Source organism: Falco peregrinus, chromosome 9 (genome assembly GCF_023634155.1).
Source record: "Falco peregrinus isolate bFalPer1 chromosome 9, bFalPer1.pri, whole genome shotgun sequence".
In the NCBI taxonomy this organism is placed as follows: Eukaryota; Metazoa; Chordata; class Aves; order Falconiformes; family Falconidae; genus Falco; species Falco peregrinus.
Genome location: NC_073729.1, coordinates 25,289,671 through 25,300,475, shown reverse-complemented (window position 1 = coordinate 25,300,475; position 10,805 = coordinate 25,289,671). Strand labels below are relative to the sequence as shown.

Here is a 10,805-nt window from a genome sequence, read left to right as displayed (position 1 = left end):
GGCTGAATGCAAATGCACAAAAAACCTGATGATGGTTCTGATGAACATCCAGGTTTCCAGTTGTTGACACCAACAGAGCTTATAAAGCAGCAAAAAGACAGCTGCTTCCATCAAACATCATCAATTTGAGATCTGATGCTTGATCCCACTTATCTTAATTATAACCTTTCATTAACCATCTAAAGAGAAAAACAATTTTAATATAGTATCTCTTGGCAGAACACTCAATTGAACAGTAAATTGAGGGAAAAAAATCAGGTTCACAATGCAGTTAATGGTCATAATGAAAAGCTTTTTTCCTCAGCTGCCCTCTCATTATAATAGGTCAAAAAGTTTTAAAATTACATTATCTTCAATGATTGGCTATTTTTTTGCAATGTAAGTAGCAATTGTTGTTCCAAACTGGAAATTAAAACATAGGGTATGGTGACAGAAGAAATTTCTTATATTAGGACATATCACAGATATTCATATTAGCCCTTAACAGGGGTTTACAATTTTTTATTGTCTTGTCTTCTTAGATGTTTGAGAAATGCAGCACTTTAAACCTGCTGGGTGGCCCCTGCCCTTTGTGAATCCACTGAAATGAAACTGCTCCCAGTGCTGTTCACTCGGGAGGTTTCCATCTCACACACACACATAAGGATGTATTCCAGTCCTTTAGCTGGAGCTAGACTCAGACATGAAACTGCCCAAAAGAGCAAATATCTAAGTCTGAGGGTTTGAATTACATCTACGGGTTGTGAATAAATAGAGGATAAACCAAAAAAGCATTGTGTAAAACACATAGCTACATGGTAGGAATTGTGCTGCCACCCAGACACAGCATCTCCTGGCTGCACCACTGTCAGGCAGTAGTGCCAGCGACTGAACTGAGCAGGTTTAGTCCAGTGTCATAAAACAAGCAATCATCATCATCATCATGTTTAATTGCCTGTTGTTTAAAGTACTGCCTGTTCACTAGAGAGTAATGGCAGCAGCACACATTGTGTATTCACTGTCGAGTAAGTTTGTTATTTTCATTTTCTAGAAAAAAACCACTAGTCAACAAACTTCCTACTATGAACCTGAATATTACCTGTGTTAGAATCAGGAGCTTCAAACAGCCATTGTCAGAACTCATTTTAGAAATTGGTCTGGAAGACAAGCATAAAGACAGCTAATCAGCAATCCTATCTGATAAAACTGATTAGAAAAGCAAAGTTTTGCGTGAGCCCACCTTGATCATAGTGAGAGCAAATAGAAGCTGCTCTGAATTTGAGCAAACTAGAAAAAAATCCCATCAGGGCACAGAGATAAGGTAATTACAGATATGAATTGCAGCAATAGAAGATGAAAGTGGAAAATGAGATGGGATTCTTTTTCTCCACAATTTGACTAAGCTGATTCAAGAAGAATAACTTAAAAAAATCAAAGTGGTGAATGCAGCTTATAATGTTCTTGGGTTCCTCTTCCAGAGCAGACTGTAGGCATAGAGGAAAATGTATCAGCTCTCCTGAACTTCCCCACCTGCACTGCAGATAAATTACACTTCTGCATGTGCGCACGTGAACAGCTACACACCTTATAGATGAAGCTATTTTCCAAGGGTGGAAAGATTCCTGTTTCATCCCACCACCAATCATCGAAAATATTCTGATGGAATCAATCAGACTCCCCTTCAATGGAGAGAAATTAAATGAATGTAGTAGCAAGACTCACTAAAACAGCTTTAGAAACTGCTATACACAACATGGGGAGAAACTGCCGCTTTCCTTGCTGTGCCTGTGCACAAAAGCCACCACAGATCATCACTCAGAAAGGCAATGGCTGATTAAATGTTGTCCTGTGCAAGACTAGAACTTCTGAAATGAGAATACCATCAAAATCGCCTCTGAGGATGGAAGTTTGGTGGCTGTATAAGGACAGCAGTCATGTTAGACCCAGGGCTAATTTTAAATCTGTGTTTCTATCACTTTCATTGATGAAAATCCTTCCCATTAAAAAAAAAAAAGTAATTATGAGACTACTTTCAAAAGGATCATTTAACAAAGGCAGTGAATGACCCAGCATTTTAAATTTGCTGCAAACATTATTTTTTCCACCTCTCATTTTAGGTCTTTCTCCACTTGGGCTATTGAGCATTTGGTCTTCAGGCTAAGAAATAAAAGGGAGGGCAGCGGAACCAGATATAAGGGGGAAATGACAGCAGGAGAAAGGTCAGCATAAAAGGGAATTTCTGAGAAACTCAGCTGATAAGTAAATTTGGTAGAAGGTTCTTGCACTCAACAGAGCTGGATGATTTTGTCCTCTGACCAAGGTCAGGTGGTTCTTCTAAGGTCACACGACCCTTCCTTTAAAAGCATCAAACGAAACATTGGTAGATGCAAGTTCTTTTCTAAACTTACCACAATTGTAAATATTTTCTAGTGGAGACTTAGTCATTCAAATGAAAAACTGTGGTGATTACGTTTAACATCACCAAAAGTAGAGAGCACTTCAAGTAATAGCTTCCAGGGAGGGGAAATAAAACACTGGGAATAAAGCCATCCTCTAAATCTTGTAAATATTTATTATCATTGCATGAACAACTCAGAATTCTGGTCTGCATTGTTAATAGGACCCATTATAGTTCACCTGAGCCCCAAATTCCCTACTGTTAAGGCAAAACAGATTTTTTTCTTTAATTCTGATTATTTTCCTAAAGTACATTGTACTATATTGTATGGATGGATGTGTATGGATTCCAAATGAACTTTCATCCGCTTCTAACAGTCATTCAAAAAAGAAAAACTTTTGCAAGTCAGAAATATGTGATTGAACGATTATCTCAGGACTGCTTGTGAACATAGGGACTAAAAAATTAGTGTATCTGAAGTTGCTGCAAAAAGAATTTCCTAATTTTTTTAGGCTTTGATATCTCACAGCAGCAAAGAGAGCTGGGAGGAGAGCTGCGTTCTGAAGTACTTGGAGTTAGCTCTGAGGTATAGCCAGTGTGGCAAATGTAAATTACAGGCATCAAATTTTCCTTCACATATATACAGTCCCTAAAACTCAAAGTGCACAGATACCTGCTTTGAGGTCTGTGAGTTAACAAACCATCCCTTGGCCAGGATGACATTAGTCATTAACAAATGCACCAACACTGTGTGAACGGTCAGCTCTGCCTCTATCCCATCCAGCCAGACCGAGACATCTTGGCAGATCTGAAAACTAGTTAGTGAACAAGATTAGAAAAAAGGAGGAGGTTTATCCTCCCTAATTCTTTTGCCCATGCAGCAGATTCACAGATAGGTATGAAGTGGTTGGGGAATTACAGAGCTCTGACATTCCCTAGGATATTCTTCAATTACTTCTCCAACGCCAAAAGGACAATCTGTAGCCAGTGCTACTTCTCTACCCTCCTACTCTTAACAGCTTCCTAAGGGATGATCTAAAGTCTTCCAAAGCCAGGAGAAAGAGCTCCGCAGATATCGGTACATTCCATATCAGCATTTCCTTTGGACAGTGGAGGTTCTTTTCTAATGGGAATGTAAGAAAAATGTGAGTAATTCACATCAGCAGCAGAGATGGTTTTAAGAATGGGATAAGAGCAAGAGCTACTTGATTACTCTTACATGGACTGGAGGATGACTCAGTAACACCAGGATGTGTAGGTGGGATCCAAAGCCAGCCAAAGCATGACGTGCACCTGAGCATCAGTCTCATGCCTCACCTTCCTCTTTTAATCTATAAAGAAATAGTTAGCAAGCTTTTAAAAGTATGGCCCCAACACACATGATAAAATCAAACAGAAATTTTCTTTAAAACTTTCTCACGTAGTTAAAAGTTGACGTTACCTATTATGAAGGAAATTGAGAGCTTCCTACCATTCAGAAAATTGCTTAAATTTGATACTTTACCTGTGATAATTGTCTCAAGGAGCATAAAACCAGCATGAATGGCTGAGGCAATTGAGAAATTCTGAATAGGAGGAGAAACTCTGACTCTTTCCAAAAAGCTTACAGTCACAGCTTGCTGGGAAAAGCTGTGAAATGTGCTGAGGGGCTTTGTCACTAACATGATTATGCAAAGCAGATGACAGTAATAGCGCTGCCCTGCCATCACTTACAATGGCATCTGCTCTCTTTCAATTTTATGTAATTTTCATTGAATTTAGGTCCTTCAGGTTGCCCTGCCATAGGATTCATGTGAAAATGAAATCCTTACTCTAAGCAACTGATGCAGTTGAAGAAATGGGAAGTGTTAAGGCTGCTATCCATTATGCAAAGGGCGGAAGATTAGTCCAAAAATGCAGAGAGAAAATCTATTTAAATGTGCAAGTTTTCAGTTACTTCCATTCCAGAAAAAATTGAGGTTATCCTAAAGAGAGGTCTGTATATCACAGCTGGCTTCAGAATACTCTAACATATGTGTTCAGATGGGAATTCTGATATATATGTAAAATTGCTTACAGACCCAACCCAGCAAAAAATGCATTCCGGTAGGAATCTGAGGTGGAGTTTGGAGTGAATGCTCACTTCTGCTAGCTTGAAATAGCAGTTTTGGGATAGAGGCTACTGAGTGACATCAATAAGGGATAAAGCGGGACCAGTAATTTAAAGGTTGACGGTGGTGTTAGCGAAGTAGTAGAGCACACTGGCCAAGTCAACCTGTAGCAATCCACTATAAATTCCCCCAATGACAGAGTTTAATTATGTGGTGCTCCTAGGAGGAAACAGGGCAGAAGGTGGTAATGAGAATTTTGGAGTGCAGTAGAGAACTGCTGATCCAGCAGGCAGGTTTATGCAATTAAGTCTTTCATAAGGTAACATAATTTGCCAAAGTCCTTAAGCAATAGCTCATTGACATCACTGATTTTTATATCATCCCTGTACGGTTTATAAAATCACTGGGTTATGGTATACAAGCAGCAATGCACTGAAATGAACTTCTGCCTACTGAATCAGAAAACAAAAAAGTGGCTAAGTGTATCAGCCCATAACAAAAAAATGGCAGGTATTAACTTAGTCATATTGTTAGTTGTATCTGTTCATTTTTTACAGGAATAGATTTTTTAAAAATATATATATGTATTTATATTTTTATATAGCTATGTCAGTCGTGACAGTGTTGTCTGCAGCCTTTCTTTAAACCTGTTTATTTATTGGAGGGGTTTCTTTCCCTCCCGAGACACCCTAGGCATGCACATGGTGAAAACTGACATATCGTTGGCTATGAAGACAGAAACACTTCCATGCTTCAGATCTAATCCAAATACTGTAAATTACTGATATAATTACTTTGGTATTTTTGTGCTGTTTTAGAAGGAATAAGTGGCTTTGAAATATGTGCTGTAAATTACAACAAAAAAAGTAAGAGTTGTGGGCCTGAAATAGAGTAACCAGCTGTCTCCTGTCTCCTCTTACAGGTGTCTCCTGAAGTGCCACATAAACAGAAATAAGAATACACCCTTGTAGTTTAACCCCAGCCAGCAATTAAGTACCATGTAGCTGCTCGCTAACTCCCCCTCCCCACAGAGGGATGGAGAGGAGGATTGGGAAAAAAAGGTAGAACTCATGTGCTGAGAGAAGAACAATTTGATAATGGAAATAAAATTATGACAATAATAATTGATTATGATGATAATGAAAAGGAGAGGGAAGAGGACAGGAATAAAATCCAAAGAGAAGGGAAAAAAAACCCAAGCGATGCACAGTATAGCTGCTCACCATCCGCTGACTGATGCCCAGCCAGATCCTCCGCAGCGATCAGCCCGCCCCAGCCAACTCCCCCAGTTTATATACTGAGCATGACGTCCCATGGTATGGAATGTCCCTTTGGATAGTCCAAGTCAGCTGTTCTGGCTGTGCCCCCTCCCAATTTCTTGTGCCCTCCAGCTCTCTCGCTGGCAGGACCTGAAAAACTGAAAATTCCTTGACTTAGTACAAACATTACCCAGCAACAACTAAGAACATCCGTGTGTTATCGTTACTCTCACACCAAATACAAAGCACAGTGTTGTAGTAGCTACTGAAAAGAAAATTAACTCTATCCCAGTGAAACCAGGACAACTCTATATGCAATTCCAACTTCACTAAAATAAATTGATTTATTCTCCTTTAATTAACAATTAAGCATGACTACTATTCTTTTTTTTTCAGTCAGTTTGTTTTAGGATTATTAAAGATAGTGGTATATTGATTGAAAATGGTGAAGGACAAGACTCGGAGACTTTAGGCAACACCGGACGAAGTCACTCCTGGTCCAGGACAGCAGCATCTGTCTGGCTGAAGGCAAACTCTGACCCATCTTAAGAGCACCTCCTACCAATAGAGCCACTGCAAATATATTGATGATTTCGAGAATCCAGTTTCTTCTCCATGTGGTGGACTTCACACCCAGTGAAGGTGTGTGAAGTGTGTGAAAGTGATTAATTCAGCTCAACAGATAAAGCTCCATCAATAATGTTGCTTTATCAAGCATTCCTTACTGCAAGTAATTATGTTCTTTGCACGTGAGGATAAACCCAGAATTATACGGCTCTGGTTTGGTTCCGTAAATCAAATGCAGGCTTGACATTTTAGAATCAAAACAGAAGTGTTTGTAAAACAAAACAGGAGACAGGACAGGCCTGTTTTCCATGACTAATGAGGAAAAAAGACATTGTTACTAGCACTCTATGGACTCTCTTGTTTCAGAAACATGGTGAATCTAGAGACATATTTCTATAAATCAGACAAGTTCAGATGTTCTTTGACAAGTTACTTGGCTTAGGCCTGGATGATGCTACTGACTTATCATCCCTGCAAGCCAAACTCCAAACTACCCTGATGTTTCCACAGCTTTCTGTAACACCAGCAGTGCCTGGCCGACTGCAGCTGCAATTTGTTCCCAACACCCCAGTGTCTGCCAGCGCAGAGGGTCTGCCCAAGGAAGCAACTTAAACATCACCCAGGTGCTGTAGCCTAAAGTATGATAATGCTGCTGAAGGGTACTTGTGAGTACCCTAACACACTCAAAGCTGAAATGCAAGAAAAGGGCCCTAACAGAACCTCCCAAACAAACAGTTCTGTCAAGGTTTGTATGTGCTTGAAGGAGCACACGTGCTTTATGAAAATCTGCTGCCACCCTCCGCCACAGCGCCAGGCTGAGCAGGGTTGTCATTTTAATGTCAGCTCATCAGGTTTAGTGTTTGTCTTGCTTTCCTTCTGAAGATCCTTTCTCTTTATGCTGGCTCTTAGAAGTAGTATTTTTGTTCTGAAAAATGCATTTTAAAAAATGCCCCAGAGAAGAAAATGAGGACCTGAACAATCCTGATCACAACACTGAAACTGTTGGGGAAAGGAATCCCTTCTAGATTTACGCCCACTAGCTGGGCTTGCGTGGCTTTAGTTTAGCAGGCACTTTAGGCACTATCAATAAAAATAACCTTCAGTAAAACATGGTATTGTCTTCCCATGTTGGTTTGGCATAGCCAGGGATTCATGAACTGGTTCTTGTGCTCACCTTGAACTGGTTCATTCTAAATCCACCTGTTCTTCTTTACACTCCTCTGTAAGCCTGGGATACGTTGGATTTATTAAACTGAAAAATCAGTAAGATGGCTTTTCCTTCTCCAGTCCCCGCACTGCACTGGGATATTCTAAAGCATAACAGCAGCAGTAATGAATACCTCTGTGCGTGCTTAGAGATGATTATTTGCACTGTTTTCAATCATTTTTCTAAGGCTTGCCATCTGATGCCCATCTAGTATGTAGCCTCTCTCTGCTGGGAGAATGAGCACAACCAATCACAAGGGAAAAGTTCAGTTCAAGAACATATGTCTCAGCAAACAGAATGTATCCTCTATCTGACAGCTGCTTCCCTCTTCCTTGTTGCTTCACTCCCCCCCTCTTATTTTGAATTACATTTCATATTTTTACCCCTGTAAGAAACCAAGCAGGCCTGAGAGTGAACTCCCCACTCAATGTCCTTGTTTAAAATAATCAAACACACCTTTTTGCTAAGAATTGAGGTAACTGGAACAAAGCCGGGACGTATCTCCTTGCCCACCATTGGAAGAGTCAATGATGCTCTAAAGGGCTGTGTGATAAGACTCCAACAAATAGGTTTATCTTTTTGATTCTTCCTTGTTGACAGGTTTAATGGGGAGCAAAGCACATCTATTTCAAATTATCTTCATTGGTGTATTAAAAGATATGCAAAATGATCAAGCTCCAACTTTTGGACAATTCCCCATGCAGCTCTTAAAACAAAATTTCCCGCAGATTACACACTGAAAAAAACCCCCAAATTTTGAAAGTACAGCTAAAGCTTACAAATCAGATCAGAACTCCTCTTTTCAGGAGGTCTTCACCAGTCAGAAACGATACTATATTTGGAAATACTGAAATACGCCAAGGCACTGAGATTACTTATCTTGTCGGAGGATTTATGGACCTGAGAGTAATTTGGTGCAGGACTAGGCCCCAAAGGTACCGTACTCCTGCATGTAAAAACTACGTATGCCATGAAAATGGCATAATACTGTAGCTAATTACCCAGGTTGTCAAAAATTAAACCCAGCTATGGCTAGCAACACACATTCAGCATCAGGTAGCAGTGACTGCTGAGCCCACCCATCAGCTTTAGCAGGGATCTGGGTCTGTGGTCTCGAGCAAACGGCAGCACTTCTCTTTCTTAATTTCTGCAGAACAAAGCTGGTAATGCTCTCCAGGGATCTCAGGAGGTTTCATTCACCTATGTAAGAAAAATTCTGTTAGATTTTACATCAAAGATGTACTAAGCCCCACCACCACCACCACCTGCAAAGGTTAAGTGTCTGGTTTTAATGCAAAAGTATGCAGATGATATTCTTTTACAAACGTTCACATGGCGTACCAAAAATTATCCAGGATTCAGAATGAAGTTTCTGCTTTGTTATGGGCACTAAAACATGGTGTTCTAAAATAATGACAGAAATAACTGTAGCCATATTGCTTATCCCAGAAATCCACCACTTCTAGAGAGAATGCCAAATGCTAGGCATATTTCTCAGTTGTTGCAATCTCTTACAAAATATCAGATTGTCTCTCCAGGGGGACACGACCTGATCCAGCAAAGGGCTGGGCATCCTTACTTGATATAACAGGCAGCCAGGTTTCTAAGGCTGAAAGCAAGAAGAAAAAGAGAGGAATTAAATTGTGCATGTCTTACATGACTAGTATCTGCTTAAAACCAAAAGTAAGATTTAAACTTGAACGAGAGGAGGATATTTTTTTCAGACTCGGAAAAAGCTGTTCAGTGAGGGGAAAAAATAACCTCTAAAATGTAAAGAGAGAAAAACCTAACTCTGGTCTGAATCCAGGTAGAGGCTGCCTGCAGCATTATTACAGGCTCCTGGATGTTTCCTAGAGGCACTGAAAAAGACAAGGACATTTAGACATAGGGAAATGTAATTATTTGTGATTGAAACAAAGTAGCAGCCAGTTTATGCATATATTCTTCCTGTTGAATTAACATTATTCTACCAAATTAAATTATTTTCATAAGCTTTTGTACTTTCAGAGGTAGCCATATGTTTTTTCACATTCTGTTTCACGTGCTACTTTTTTTAGTCATCAGAACTTCACGACATAAAAATTGCTATCTGAGTTGACACGGTTATTCCCTCTTGATGATAGTCTTTAAGTAGAAGCATAATATGACAGATGAGAGTGCTGAAACTCAGTGTTACACACAGACTTAAAAATAATAATAAAAAAATTATTCCTGCAAAACTTTGAAAACTGTTCTACGGGGGAACAATTTTTATACTCTGTAATTTATTTGCTTTTCTTTCTTCCTTCATTTTTCTGTGCCTAGAAACATGTGTATGAAAACAGGAATTTAGCTGTTGAGGAACTGATCTACCCCCGCTGTGCAGTCATCACAGGAAACCATAACCCTCTCTTTGGGTAGCAGCTTAAGACTTGGGTAGCAGCATAGATCAAATAAATATTGGAAGATTAAACAGGTCTGTGATCCATATTGGATTTAGGGCTGGACTTAACTGGAAAAGCACGCAGACTTGCACCTGAGATCAGCAAAATCTTGTTGATAGATAATTTTGCCTCAAAATGAAGAAAATGGCATAAAGCCTGAGCTGTGTAAAGGCAGGTGCAGCACAACCGTGACAAAGGTACAGAGGTGACAGTAGCCAGAAGAAATATTCCTGGAGATTCCTGTAGTCTTGATGCAGAAAAGTCATTCCAGCACAACCTCTGTCACTGCAAGAAACAGTTATTGCTGGAAAAATTTCAACAGCCTCTAAACCAGACTGGAGCGAGAGACTCCTTCCCATTTTACAGAGGCTAGCCTGAACCCAGCTGGAAATGAGGATTTGTAGCCAGGATCCACACTACCAAACTTCCCAAGGCTTCACACGTGAGGTTTTGCCTTTAATTCCTCTCAGATGTTTACTTAATGCTACATTATTCTGTTTTGGGTGTAAGCATTACATCAGGCCTCAAAGAATGATACGGGTCAAGTTAATTCTTTGGACAACAAAGGTGCCAAAAGTTTACCATTTTTGAAAATTGCATCTTTCCCTTCCTGCTTTTTGTTATTTGGAGAATTTTCATTAAGGTAATCCCTCTTTGCTTGCAAGTGTTTGCTCCTACTGCATTATTATTCATCCAGAACAGTCATTCTTTGCATATGATTTTTATTTGCTATTGGAATAAGTTTAATGCTGCAGAAAGGATTAAAATTTCGAGTGAGGAGTGAGCAATAGGCAAACTTGATCACCTGAGCAACACAAGGCCCACTTCATGCCTGTGTATCTAATTATACCTCACAAGGTAAAAAAACCAAACCACCCTATC

The 10,805-nt window shown here is 39.7% G+C and overlaps 1 long non-coding RNA gene across 1 annotated transcript; it reads right to left on the bottom strand.

Moving 5' to 3' along the window:
* Positions 1 to 2,701: 2,701 nt before the first annotated feature.
* LOC129785133 (uncharacterized) lies at positions 2,702 to 5,841 on the bottom strand. The gene is made up of 3 exons (XR_008748742.1): positions 5,691 to 5,841; positions 3,597 to 3,708; positions 2,702 to 3,500 (listed from the first exon to the last, which is right to left on the bottom strand). It is a non-coding gene; the product is annotated as an uncharacterized LOC129785133 (long non-coding RNA).
* Positions 5,842 to 10,805: the final 4,964 nt, after the last annotated feature.